The sequence below is a fragment of the Leptopilina boulardi genome, unplaced genomic scaffold (assembly GCF_019393585.1).
Source record: "Leptopilina boulardi isolate dan_hultmark-lab unplaced genomic scaffold, ZJU_Lbou_2.1 LbouV2_351, whole genome shotgun sequence".
Taxonomy (NCBI): Eukaryota; Metazoa; Arthropoda; class Insecta; order Hymenoptera; family Figitidae; genus Leptopilina; species Leptopilina boulardi.
In genome coordinates, this window is record NW_026137920.1 from 3,117,038 (window position 1) to 3,131,239 (window position 14,202).

The 14,202-nt window shown below is 29.4% G+C and overlaps 1 protein-coding gene and 2 long non-coding RNA genes across 4 annotated transcripts in view; 1 reads left to right on the forward strand and 2 right to left on the reverse strand.

Annotated features, from left to right (window-relative positions):
• The window catches only part of LOC127286181 (uncharacterized), a 236,076-nt gene that overhangs the window by 164,966 nt on the left and 56,908 nt on the right, over positions 1-14,202 (reverse strand). The gene's annotated exons all lie outside the window — the stretch shown is intronic.
• LOC127286157 (uncharacterized) overlaps positions 1-14,202 on the forward strand; it is a 254,824-nt gene that overhangs the window by 141,678 nt on the left and 98,944 nt on the right. The gene's annotated exons all lie outside the window — the stretch shown is intronic.
• LOC127286182 (uncharacterized) lies at positions 11,168-11,807 on the reverse strand. The gene is made up of 3 exons (XR_007843705.1): positions 11,597-11,807; positions 11,372-11,496; positions 11,168-11,215 (listed from the first exon to the last, which is right to left on the reverse strand). It is a non-coding gene; the product is annotated as an uncharacterized LOC127286182 (long non-coding RNA).

Below are 14,202 nucleotides of genomic sequence, written 5' to 3' on the forward strand. Positions count from 1 at the left end.
GTACCGTGAGCTAATCGTAATAGTTTGCCATTGCCGTCTTCCGAAGAAAATGCCGACCAAACCCATAAAGGACCCCACAGTCTTACGAAGTGAGTAACGTGAAGTAGTTGGTGTACGTTATATAAACATTTGTTACGGCCATAGAGCTTTTCCATATCTATAACAAAAAGATACATTAAAGTTTCAGCTAAGTCAAGTTCTTCGTGACTGATTTCATTTTTGCAAAGAATATGAAGTAAGAAATGTTCATAATAAATTAACCCTAATCTGCCCTTCAATACCACTGGTCCGTAATAGAGCAAGAAAGCTCTAAACTGTGAAGCTTTCCAATAACTTAACTCGTTCAGTTTTCCTGGCGTTCGAGTTATATTGTCAGGGGGTGAAATTTCTCTTAAATCTTTATCAATGTTATCTCTTTCCCCTGGATTCAAATAATAATCTTTGTCATGATTTTTGCTCAAACACCACAGAAGTAAAAGTAATTTCATCACCCCTAAGAGAATGGCGTGCATACATATAATCTGGCACAAATCCTTTTGTCCTATCAAAACGTGGTATTTCGAATACAACAGATTTCCCTTTGACGCCTTTGAAATGTTCTAATTCATTAAATTGATCGACTATTCTTGTCTGTACTTCCATTCTGGCGTTCGTCCGCAAAGGAGGATCTTTTTCGAGTATAGGATATACTCTATTTGTTCCAAATCCAACCTCTGCCGTTTCTCCTGGATGTTCACAAGCAAAACAACCGTACTCGCGATTAAATTGCATAAGGTTTTGTACGGAGCATCTTGCTGGAGCATCTAAACAGGAGACAGGAGCAATGACTTTGCTTCGAATTATTCGATCTAACGTCGGATGGTGCCACTTTACTCCATTTGTATAAAGGTTTTGCATAACTGTAGCAAACGGAAATAAATATAAGTTCATATTTGGTTTCGGATGCAATATAACCCGCACACAAACTGAAAGCTTCTTCTATGCCTTGGAGCTATGTTTACAATCTGGACAAAAATTGGCCATAAGTGATTGCCTGAAGAATTCTTTGCTTTTTGGGCACCATCAGTGTACCAAATCATTATTAAATCATAGTCTCCAGGAATATCAGTCTCCTTAAATTTCTTAAACTCTGATCCAGACGTTAGATCATATAATTTTTCAGGATCTTTTGCCGTGTATTCCAAACGATACTCATCGATCAATTTATACAGCTGTCTCATTTCAAATGCATCTTTTAACACTGCTTCTAAAGAGTATTCCAAAAAAAAACTTTGAAGTTCATCACTGTCACATTGACCACATCTCAGTACTATAGGTTCTTTCAACCACACTCCTATATAATTACAGCACTGAGAACAAATTTGATGTTTAGTGATGACGCTTTCCTGAGAGTGAGGTAACAATTTATCCACAACTTTTAAAAGCATATGCTTCGTTTTTGGAAGAATATAATTTTCAGGCAGAAGGAAATCTAATGTATCCAATAAATCACTTAAAGCTTTTTTCGTCATCAATACTTATGTTATCATTGTTATCTTCGAGAGGTAATAATGAAATCAGCGATGAACCATCTTGGGCAGAGGATAGAGATAATGATGGTCCTGATAACAACGATGTCATCGACGGTACAATACTTTCATTAGCTTCAAGTGAAGATGATATCGATGAAACAGATAATGATGACTGCTCTTCCATTTCTACATCATTAATCCCCTATTCAATTTCAGACATCTAAGAAAAAGTTTCTACATAATAATTAAACTGAGTTTATGGATAAAAGAATACACAAATATATAAAAGTTTTATACCTCCTCCTCCGCTACTTCCATTTTTATTTCTTAAATGTTACTGCATACCGCTAGGAATTCCAGATTTGTATTCATATAACCTATTTAAATAATTATTTTTATGAAAATGAAATTTAAATGGCTATTATACGATTAATTATTTAAATATTTTTGTTTACTTTATTAATTTATTTTATTTATTTACTTTACCCACAAAGCACGATATCTTCCTGGAAGTTTCCTTGAAGATTCCGGGAAAAATCGGCGAGGCTTAAATGGAAGCTTCCAGGAAGATTAGGATGTCCGCCTCACAGGAAGCTTCCACTGGAATCATCAAAGAAACTTTCACCGGAGTCTCCATGAAGCTTCCCTGTAGCTTCCGGAGGAAGATTCTTTAAAAAACTTTTATAGATTTTTTTTTTAAATTTTGTACATTATTATAGTATAAGGGAGAAATTTCGTTCCTTTCAAAATTTTATGAAAATGATTCTTCCGCCGGAAGCTCCAGAAAGCTACTCTGGAGATTCCGGTGGAAGCTTGCATGAAGCTTTCCTTGACGATTCCGATAGAAGCTTCTTGTGAGAAGGACATCCTAATCTTCCTGGAAACTTCTACTTGAGCCTAGCCAATCTTTCAGGGAAGCTTCCAGAAAGATATCGTACTGTGTGTGTGCCTGTGTTATTAATCATAAATAACAAACTTAGAAAATCAATTTATAGTTTATTAAAATGATAAATTTATTAAGGAAGAATAAAATGGACAATCAAAATAAAAGTTAAACAATCTTCCGATTTTCTTATTTTTAAATGAAAAATTTAAATTAAAATGTTTCTTAGTAAAAGTATAAGCAATTTTATTCGTAACAATTTGCATCCATGACAAAGATTTATGCAAAATGATTTTGTTAAATCTTAGGTTATATCTCCTAAATAGTTTTCTATTGACAAAAATTGCAATTATTATCAAAAGTCAACTTTTAATGGTACGTGTAACGATTTTTGCTTGAAACTGTTAGAAAATATTCATTTTTTTAATCTATCAACTTGTACTGACTATTTTTACAGTCCAAATTGTTATTTTTATACCTTTAATTTTTTAATATAAGTTTTTCTATTATGTACATAATTTTATCAGATTTTTCTGTTACAATTTTTATTAAAAAATTATTATAAGAAATTTATTATATTAGGTTACTTTAAATTCGTTAATTTATGATATATATATATATATATAGTATGTAGTCAAAATATAAAATAACATGATAAATTATAGAAAAATGTTTTCATTCATACCATGGGATAATATTCGTTAGCTTGAAATGTAGCTTTTCTCATATTGATACTGCAAAGATTTTAATAAGTTTGACACCGGTCACTGTAGAGGGAGCCACCGGGCCAAAGGCCAAATCTATTTCACTTTTATAACCAATGGGGAGCATTCAAAGGTACAGCGAAATAGTGGCAGAGTAACTTTAATTTTATTAAAGTTTAGAAGAGAGAGAGAGAGAGAGTCACCACCTCACAAGAGAAAAGCAACTTTTCTGTTGTGACGAGCACCTCAATTATTGTTACCAGCAACTAGTCTCAATAATGGTGGTGATACAAAGCTTTTATAGCCCACGACTCTTCCAAAACGACGAAAATAGTGGGAGAATTTTCCAAGAGAGGGGCAAATCTTCCGTCTATGCACTTCTTACTCTTGACCCGCGGAAAACCGCGATTCAAGAGCAAAGTCGCGCGTCTTCTCGCGATATCTACCTCTATCCCCGAAATTCTCTCACATCCCTGCTTAACCATTCCTAATTAACCTAATTAATAACTAATCTTACTTAATAAGTGTGATATATGATAATAATATTATTATATTAAAATATAGTTTATTAATATAATATGTTACAAATACAGATATGCATGTGTAACATAATATATATTTGCTATAAGTTAACAATATAATATTATTCGTATTAAACACACACACACACACACACATATATATATATATATATATATAACATTATAAATTATAAATCACTATAACAATAATATATACTATTAACAATTAACAAATTATAATTATTGTAATAACAATTATAATTAATAATTAGTTAATAATAATTTATGGATATAGTTCCGAATAGCACATACCTCCGATTTCAATAAAACTTAGTATCCCTACGTAATTTGGTGCGCTGATTACCAAAATCATAGTGAAAATTGGCGGAAATTTAATTATCATGGTAAAAACCATAAAAAACACCATAAAATCATGGTTTTTTTCGATTATCTCGTAAAAAACAAAAAACTTCGAAAAAAGTTTTAGACGAAAGTTGTAGATCTCTAAAAAACACACATTTCATGTTTTATGCATTTTTTACCAAAAGTCATTATTTTTCGAGAAAAACGCAAAATAGTAAACACGGCCTTCGGCCGCGTAAGGTACTGCTCGCTTCTCTTTTTAAGAAATCTTGGCGAGAGGGGGTGGATGTGTCCGAAAGTAATTTGCAGAAATTGTGGGGTGGAGTCTACAGCAGCGGTAAACGCAAAATAGTAAACACGGCCTTCGGCCGCGTAAGGTACTGCTCGCTTTTCTTTTTAAAAAAACCTTGGCGAGAGGGGGTGGATATGGCCGAAAGTATTTTGCGGAATTCGTTGGATCCTGAGTAATGGTGAATATGATAATTTCTGCAAATTACTTTCGGACACATCCACCCCCTCTCGCCAAGATTTCTTAAAAAGAGAAGCGAGCAGTACCTTACGCGGCCGAAGGCCGTGTTTACTATTTTGCGTTTTTCTCGAAAAATAATGACTTTTGGTAAAAAATGCATAAAACATGAAATGTGTGTTTTTTAGAGATCTACAACTTTCGTCTAAAACTTTTTTCGAAGTTTTTTGTTTTTTACGAGATAATCGAAAAAAACCATGATTTTATGGTGTTTTTTATGGTTTTTACCATGATAATTAAATTTCCGCCAATTTTCACTATGATTTTCGTAATCAGCGCACCAAATTACGTAGGGATACCAAGTTTTATCGAAATCAGAGGTATGTGCTATTCGGAACTGCACCCCTAACTTCGAACATAACCTTTTATTTAAATAAATAATTGAAAATTCGGCTCGGAAAAGTATCCGGCGAACAGAAATTTAAAAGAAGTGGCGCGAGGAAAGCAAAGGGCCTGTCGCGTTGAGAGTGGGAGGTGCAAGAATGAATAGAGATGGGCCGTAAGGCGAAAGTGGAGAGAGCGAATAGGGAAAAGAGTGGAAAGCGTGGAGTGAAAAGGGGCGCGCCGATAGGATGCTTGGAAAAGTGTAGAAAAACACGTTACCAATGACTCAGCTAAGGACAAGAATTCATGAAGATGTAGCAAAGTTTTTGCATTCTTCATGAATTCTCGTTACCCCCATCAGTGACATGTATCAAGTTCAATATTTATAAAACCTTTATAATCTTTTTAAAAACATTGAAAAATCTGCTCCAGAAATTTGGAGTTGACATTCGATACAATTTGGTAATTCATTTAAATAAAAAACAACTTGTGTCAGTTTTTATAACTAACTTCATTTTATTGAATAAATATCTTTTTGTTTTGCATTCAATTGACAGCGTCATCTTATTAAAATATGTCAAATACTTTTTACTTAATAAGTGCAGTTGATGGCTATTATTATATAGTTTCAAAATTATCTATTCTGGTAACGGAATTACCAGAGATTGAAGTGGGCAAAGAGTTCCAGTTTATTTATCCTGAAAACGCGCTAAAACCGAAAATTAGAAAAGGAAAAATCATAATGGAGTCTGGTAAGTAAAATATTGATTCATATATATCTATGTAATTATATGATTGTAAATAATTAAAATATAAAAAACGGTTCAAAACCTTAATTAATGTGCTTTGAAAAATATTATTATTCATATTTTTTTTCAATAAATATAATAAATTATAAAATATAAATTAAATGATGGTAAATTAATATTATAACTATATTATTATATTATAATAATATATGTAATATAATAATATATTTTAAAATAATAATATTATAAATATTAATATATTATATACATATATTTATATATATATATATATATATATATATATATTCCCTGACCGCTGGACACCCTGAATGTGCAAAATAAAAATTTAAAAAATTAAATTAAAATTCCTCAAAAAATAATAAATTTTAATTTTATGCAGGCTGTCGAACTAGTGAAGGAAAGCGGTGTATTTGTGCTGAAAGCTGATCGAAAATCGGCAGAAAATAAGGCCACATGTCCGACAACACTTGCTAGATCAATTTTATGTAGCATGTTTACAACTGAAGCGCTACAGACTTGCACCTTAGCCGGAATAAAAGGAAAGCAAGATGAGGACGGAAAAGAACTAAAAGGATTGCCACTCAAAGCAGTTAATGCGTTATTAGGTACCAAACTTAATACATTTGTCTACCGACCTTTAAAAGACATAAATAATAAAAAAAAATAGAATTGTAATAAAATTTTTTTTTATCTTCCAGCTTACGTACAAGCTATTACTGCAAAGCGGAAGTGGCAGGGACTGACCAGCCAAGGTCTGAAGCAAAGCTTGAAGGATAAATTAAAGGAATTGAAAAGAAAGCAGAATTACTGAAAGCTCAAAAAGAAACATCTTGAAATTTTTTTATTTATTCAATTAGATTTCTGATTTATTTAATGTACTGATTTATTTAATGTGTTTGCAATTTTAATTTTAATATATTACTTCTTTTCACCATAAAAGCTGATTCTTATATTATTTACAAAAAATTGCTGAGAAATTTAACTTTCTTTTAAAACTAAATCACTCGTTATAGTAACAGCAAAAACTAATTTAAAAAATTGTTATTTTATTTGATATAATTATATGGAAGTTTGATTCTATACCTTTGAGTATGCATTTAGAGGTCATTATTCTCGTTAAAAGTGTTCGGTTGACACCTTGATTCTTATACATCAGATCATAACGTAAATTTTATTTTATACACTGTAAAAAGACTAGTAGATTTTACTACTTGTTAACAACCTTGCGTTATTCAATACGTCCTCAACGAAATTTAAAAAGTTGTATTGACTACCAAAAAGTAGATAAAAGAACTAAGAATATATTTGGTCCGATGAGATTTTGTAGTTGCTTTAATTTTTGGAGTTGACGCAACTACTTTTGTTAAGTACAATTAACTACTAATTCTTAACTCCATAAAAAATAGTTAAATTGACTACACACACATAGTTAAAATAACCAAAAAAGTAGTTACTTTTACTACTTTCAAGTCAGTTAACTAAAAGTTGTTGAGGATTTCGGCTAAATTTTTTTTAGTGTACAGTTGTGAAATTCTAACAAAAATTTTGTGCAATTCCAACAAAAATGTTGTACAATTCTGTATAGAGATTATGTGTGTAATTCTTATAAAAAATTCGCAAAATTACAAAAGAACTTTTTTCAAAAATTTTGCGGAATTCCGTATATAATTTTTACGGAATTCCGTAAGGAATTCAGTGTGGAATTTCCGTGGAGTAGTTTCCGTAGAATCGTTTTACCTGGGTAACCTTTGGCGCAAAATTTTTAATAAAGAATCCAAAGTAGTTGGTGGTATATTCTTCTCAATGGCTAATTGACGTAATTCTTGAATTTCAGGTGGTACATTAGGCAATACTTCATTAACCTCTACTTCTTCGTCGTCATCTTCAGAACCTTCGTCCAACGATGAATCTCCTTCTTGTCTTCCTAGGACGTCATTTACAAATTCCGCTTCAATTACATCATTTTGTTCTTCTTGGTCTTGAAAATAAAGTGCATCATGATCAGCAGCATCAATAGCCTCTTCCCTGTTACGTTCTTGCTGAATTTCATCTAATAGTTAATAAACAACATAAGATAATATGTTTTTAAGACGAAAGTGACTTTTGTTATTGTAAATTTAGAACTTTGTCTTTACCTTCATTGATGTTTAAATTTTGATTATCAACATCCATATTAACAGGATCACTTTCATCTGCAAACGATCTTGAATCTTCATGATTTTCGTCTGGAAATAGGTTAAAGTAATATTTATTTTAAAAAAATGTGTCGTATGATCATTTACATATGATTCTCTTTCAGTTTTTATTATTAATTTTACAGTGTTACAAGCTGTTTGTACATTTCAGAATAAAATTTTTTTAGATATACAATTCATGTGCACTGTAAAAGGTCCCAAAAATTTTTTTTTCAAAAATAGTAATGAGATTTTTATCTGGGCGGTGAATTTACATTCCAGAATGTAAAGTAATATTTTTAACCCATTAACGACCGCCAGGACGAAAAATTTACCTTCACTTAGCAGCTGTTATTTTATAGGAAAAAATAATTCAAAAAATTCAGGATAGCCCATTTCTAACGTAAAATTTATCGCTCTTTTGGATTCTAAAGTCCAAATTTAATTATAATTAAATCCTTAATATTTATAACAATTTTATTGCAAAAAAACATGATTTTCTGCAAAAAAATTTTTATTTAAAAAATATTTTGACATGGAAAACGACTGTTAAATTGCTCCGGAACCCAAAATATCGCGTCCTCGAATACCCAGTTACAAAAATATATAGTTGTGAATTTCAAAATTTAAGATGTCGGACGACAAAAAGGCGATTTTCCACAAAAAAAGATTTAAAAAATACTATTTTGCAAAAAATAATATATTGATGAATTATTTCTATTTCTGCACTATATACTTATGTTTTTTGGGTCACTAAACACGAATACGGTATAAGTTTTCAAAAATTCAAAATGGCGGATCCAATATGGCAGACAATTTTTTTAAAAACTCAATGGATTTATCTGAAATTTGTTACTCGGGGGTTTTTGGGGTCGCCGGTTACGAATCTGAAGTTATTTTTCAATAATTCAAAATGGCGGATCCAATATGGCGGACAATTTTTTCAAAAACTCAATGGATTTATCTGAAATTTGTTACTCGGGGGTTTTTAGGGTCGCCGGTTACGAATCTAAAGTTACTTTTCAATAATTCAACATGGCGGATTCGAAATAGCCTACAAATTTTAAAATGCACCGAATTGGCTTAAAAATCAATACTTATTGAGTTTTTGGGGTCGTTGATTTCGAATTACTTCACTTTATATTAAAATCGAACACATTTTTTATTACTGATCTACTATTTTATTACTGTAATTCGAAATCAACGACCCCAAAAACTCAATAAGTATTGATTTTCAACAATTTCGGTGACTTTTAATATTTGTAGGCTATCTCGAATCCGCCATGTTAAATTATTGAATAGTAACTTCAGATTCGTAACCGGCGACCCCAAAAACGCCCGAGTAACAAATTTCAGATAAATCCATTGAGTTTTTAAAATAATTGTCCGCCATATTGGATCCGCCATGTTGAATTATTGTCAAAATATTTTTTGAATAAAAATTTTTTTGCAGAAAATCATGTTTTTTTGCAATAAAATTGTTATAAATATTAAGGATTTAATTATTATTAAATTTGGACTTTAGAATCGAAAAGAGCGATAAATTTTACGTTAGAAATGGGCTATCCTGAATTTTTTGAATTTTTTTTTATATAAAATAACAGCTGCTAAGTGAAGGTAAATTTTTCGTCCTGGCGGTCGTTAATGGGTTAAAATGGGTTATAAATGTACCAATGTAAAATTCCTCTGAAACTTTTTATATTGTGTGGGTGCATAACCTAAAAGTGATACGCGTCAACTGTTAAAACCAAAAATTAGTGCTTGTGCTATTTATCTGATATGAAGATGAGTAATAAATGAACAGTATAATTATATTCACATTACACATTGTAGCTTAAATATGAATATATATATATATATATTACTTACCTTCAAAAGTATCTTCTAAAGACATGTCAATAGAGCATGATTCAAGATCTCGCAAACTTCGTTGAATTCTATTGAATTTCTCATTTCTAACACGATTTTCTTCTTTTCCAATCTGATCTCGCTCCATTGTCATTAATGTGACTGGATTTATATTTTCATTTAACTGTATTTTATTAACACTCATCAATAAACAAGCAGAATTACATTGCACTTTTTACACAAGAACTTAACCTCTAAATAACTTCTGCTTATAGTTTCGTTCGTCCGTTTCGTCTGCTAGGGTTGAAAAAGTAGGGGCAAAAAAACTCAAATTAAATGTAACCCTTCTAATTTTGTTTAATATAAATTTAATTAATAATTAATTAAAATTTTTAAAAAACTATGGTATATTTTTATTTTTTTTATTATTTTTATTATTGTATTTATATATTTTTTTATTATTTTATTATTATAATTATATTATTATTATAATATTATTATTAATTATAATTAATAATGCCAAAATACTCCGATATTACTAAAATGTCTTGTAAAAGCAGGACCAAGTTAGGACCAAATTAGGAAATATTAACATTTTCTGCCAACTTAGGACCAGCTTAGGGCCAATTATCATTTTAGGCATACCTTGGGGATTTCTACTCGGGTATAATAATTATATTATATTAATATATTTTCCAACTAATTTATAAAATAAATAAAATCTGTTATTTTTTATACTTACCAATTTTCAAATTTCCTTATTACACTACACTATATATACACATTTTTTCACTGTAATATAATTAAATAACAATCATAAATAGTTAAAAGTAATTATTAATAAATAGATAATAATACTAAAAAGTAATTTTTACAAATTTTATTACACCGATTTAAAACTTATAGGACTATTCACGTTTTTTAAAATTTTTTAATTTCACTGCACTGGCAATAACTTTTAATTTGCTTAATTATTCCTTTTTTAAAAAATCAAAGAAATCTACTATTATATTTTACCATTCGACAAATATTGAGAGTCGATAATGAAGTTTAACTCATTATCATAATCTTTTCTTTTTTACCCATAAAATGTCAAGTACAGCAGTATACTGTCAGTTAAAAAGTGATTTTTCGGAAAACTCTTTCTTTTTCCTCGATCGAGCTATTTTTATACTTTCTTTTTCTGTATATATCAAGAATTAAGTATTTTCTACTGTTTTTTCAATGTTTAAATAGTTTTTCATATTATTTTAGCAGCTTTTTAGACACGAAAAATATTGCAGATGATTGGGCATAATGCATTTTTACTGGGATCTCCATCCGTATGTATGTGGTAAATGAAACGTTGAATGAATTTTCATATCTGTTGACCAGTTTTAGGATAATTCGCGTTAAATACGTGAAACAATTTAAAACAAACATCGACTGCTTTAATCAAACTCTTCATAAAATATTTCATTCCATCTACATAAACATAAATGGTGTAATCTGTTTCTGGACCAACAATTACAATCAATGGTTGGAGAGTGTCTCCTTTGTCAAAAATAATCTTTTCTCTTAATTTTATCTGTTCATTAAAAGTAGTCAAGTCCTGAAAGTATCAAATCTTATTAATCATGTACATATAAATCGAAAACATAAAGTTTATAATAATATCAAAGTTAAGTCGAAAAAACAGTTAAACAAAGTTATAAGTTAAAGAATCACTTCATTAGACTGAAATTGAGTATATATTTAAAAGTCTTACATGAACTTGTAAAATAAATGCCTCTGACAATTCCTTTTTCGTAGGTTTAAAGTTAGTGTTCTTTTTAGTGTCGCGTATAGTACCCGGGTTAAACATGAATGGCGTATACTTCAATATAGTCAGATCTTCAAAGAAAAATTTAAATCAATTAAAAAATTCATCAATATTATGAAATTTATTAAATAAAATGTAGAGTAAAGAAAAAAAACATTAAAAATTTTTTACCCTGTGGGTTTTCAAGCAAATCTTCAGGAAGTTGTTTCCTTTGAATTCTAAGTAATAATATACTACGCGACAAATGCTTCTAAATAGCGTATAAAAAAACTTTTTGTTTCTCATAAACTGCAGTAAAAATCTAATAAAAGCAATTCATATCCAATTTGAGTACGCAAAACGGGAAACAAGTTAAGGTAATCGAAAATTGAATGCGTTTCTAGAAAACTCGAACACTCTTTAATACAAAGCTGCCAATGAACTTTTTGTTCTTCAAGTATACCCACATTATTTTTTAAATACTGATAAGCTGCTAATCGATCCTTGTTCAAATCTTTGTTTTCTGTTGAGACAAGTGAATCTAGGACAAATGCATAAGTTTTATATGAGTGTAATAATGGCAAATGTTTAAAAGAACTTAATATTACATACTTTGCTGGCAAGTTGCGTTTTCTTTATTAATTTCCCTTATATGGGTATACGGACCCAACTTAGCTTTCACGTTATTATAACGGCTCCACAACTTTACTGTATTAAACGTTTTTGGAGAAAATCTAGTTGCAGAGGTTCCAGGTACAAAATAAACATTTGAACTCTTATTTGGATAAGCAAGAACTATTTCTTGGCTTGCTGCGATAAATATCTCCTTTTTAATGTTGCAAAAGTTTAAGTGAGTTTCAAGTCGTGAGAATTTAAAATATTACATTTACAATTATTTAAAATTCGTTTGCAAATAAACGTACATATGTTTAATTGAAAAACATTTAAAAAGATGATCCACGATACATCTTGCCAATTCGTTTCTTGTTGTAGAAGTCAAATTTTCACCGGATTTGAGTAAGATTTTTCCTTGTACATTACTTTGCAAAGAAGCTTTCAAACCCTAGAACGTATATATTATACGACATTAGGTGAAGAGCGAAATAAAGTAATATTTTTGAAAGTATCATTTTTTATAAATGAGGCCTCAATGGTTTTTAGAAAAATATAATGAATTAAACCTTGATAAATTTTAAACAAAAATAAAAACATAAAACTTACATTTGGAAATATTAAACATTCTGGTTGTTTTTCTGCTTGATCAATTATTATTGATATTTCTCTTTTTTTATTTGGTGGTTCACTTTCTTCCCTCAAAGAGCCATTCGCTTAAACTACTGCATTAACCCCTTCAAATTAAAAGTAAATTAAAAATTTAGTAAGAACACAATATGAAAATATATAATAAATAATAAAAGTGTATAAATTATAAAATGTATTCTTACAGTTATTTTCTTGAATTTGATTCAAAAGTTTTTGAATTGCCATCAATATTTTTTTTGATGAATTAGTGGAAGTTTTGAGACTGGGTAACGCGGAAACAATTTCTGATGCACTGGCATTATCACTCTTTAAAAAAATTGTACATATATAAAAAATGAAAAACTGACAAGCAACTTTAATATAATAATTAAGAATTTTATATGAAATTTTTACTTATCTCCCAAATTGCATATGTCAATTAAATACAAAAATTATAACTATTTTCAATTTTTTTAAGTAAACGAATTATAAATATTTTTGTTTACAGTTAAAAGTAAAAGTATACTGATTTAAAATGTTGAAAGTATCTTCATTCAAAATTAAGTTCCGGACCAGCTTCGGGTATAATTTCTTTAATATCCTTTTTAGTTAACAAAGAAAAAGATTTATCGTCAAACTTATTTTCTGAAATTGAAAATAAAATGAACTAACTATTGATATTTAATTGCTACTAAATAATTTAATCATTTTCTCGAATATGCACACCAGTCTTAAATGAAGAAAAAGTTGGTCCCCGATGCCGAAAAAAACTCTTATATATTTTGAATCTCTGGACACTAAATGAACATAATTTCAAAGATTCAAAAACGTAACCGATCCTCCGGCATGACTTTTTATGTATTTATTGTTTTTTTATGCATTATTATGAAAAAATGCTTCATTACGATGTGCAGATCAGTTGAAATTACTAGTGCAATTTTTTTATACTTATTAAATGTAAAAATAGTAATAATAATAATACATAACTATAATTTTTGGGAATAAAAGTTGGATGATCAATATTGTAATTTTAAATCCGCACTGTCAACAAAAATAATAAGAGAGTATTTTCCCTAGAACACAGCAGATGCAAACATTAGATTACGCAAATTTTCTATCACTTCTTGTTCTTATTAATATACGCAACATTAGTTACTGCTATTGGAATTTGTATTTGTATCGTGTAAGAAAATAAATGATAACAAGTTGGCTAAACCCACATAACACATAACATTTCAGCAACATTGCTGCAATATTTTATTGCAACATTCGGAATATTCTAACGTAACATTGCAGCAATGTTGCGAAAACATTGCTATGTCCGACTTATTAAACATTCCAATGAAAGATTCCAGAAATATTACAAAGAAATATTCTAAAAAATTTGTTTTAAAATTGCTCGAACATTTTTCAGTAATGTTGCTGAAACATTTCTTTGAATGTATTAGAAATGTTTCGACGTAACATTTCACGAGTATTTCGAATATAAATTCTGAAATATTTAAATAAAAATTCAAAAATACTCAAAAAAATATTTTAGAAAATGAAAGACTTGA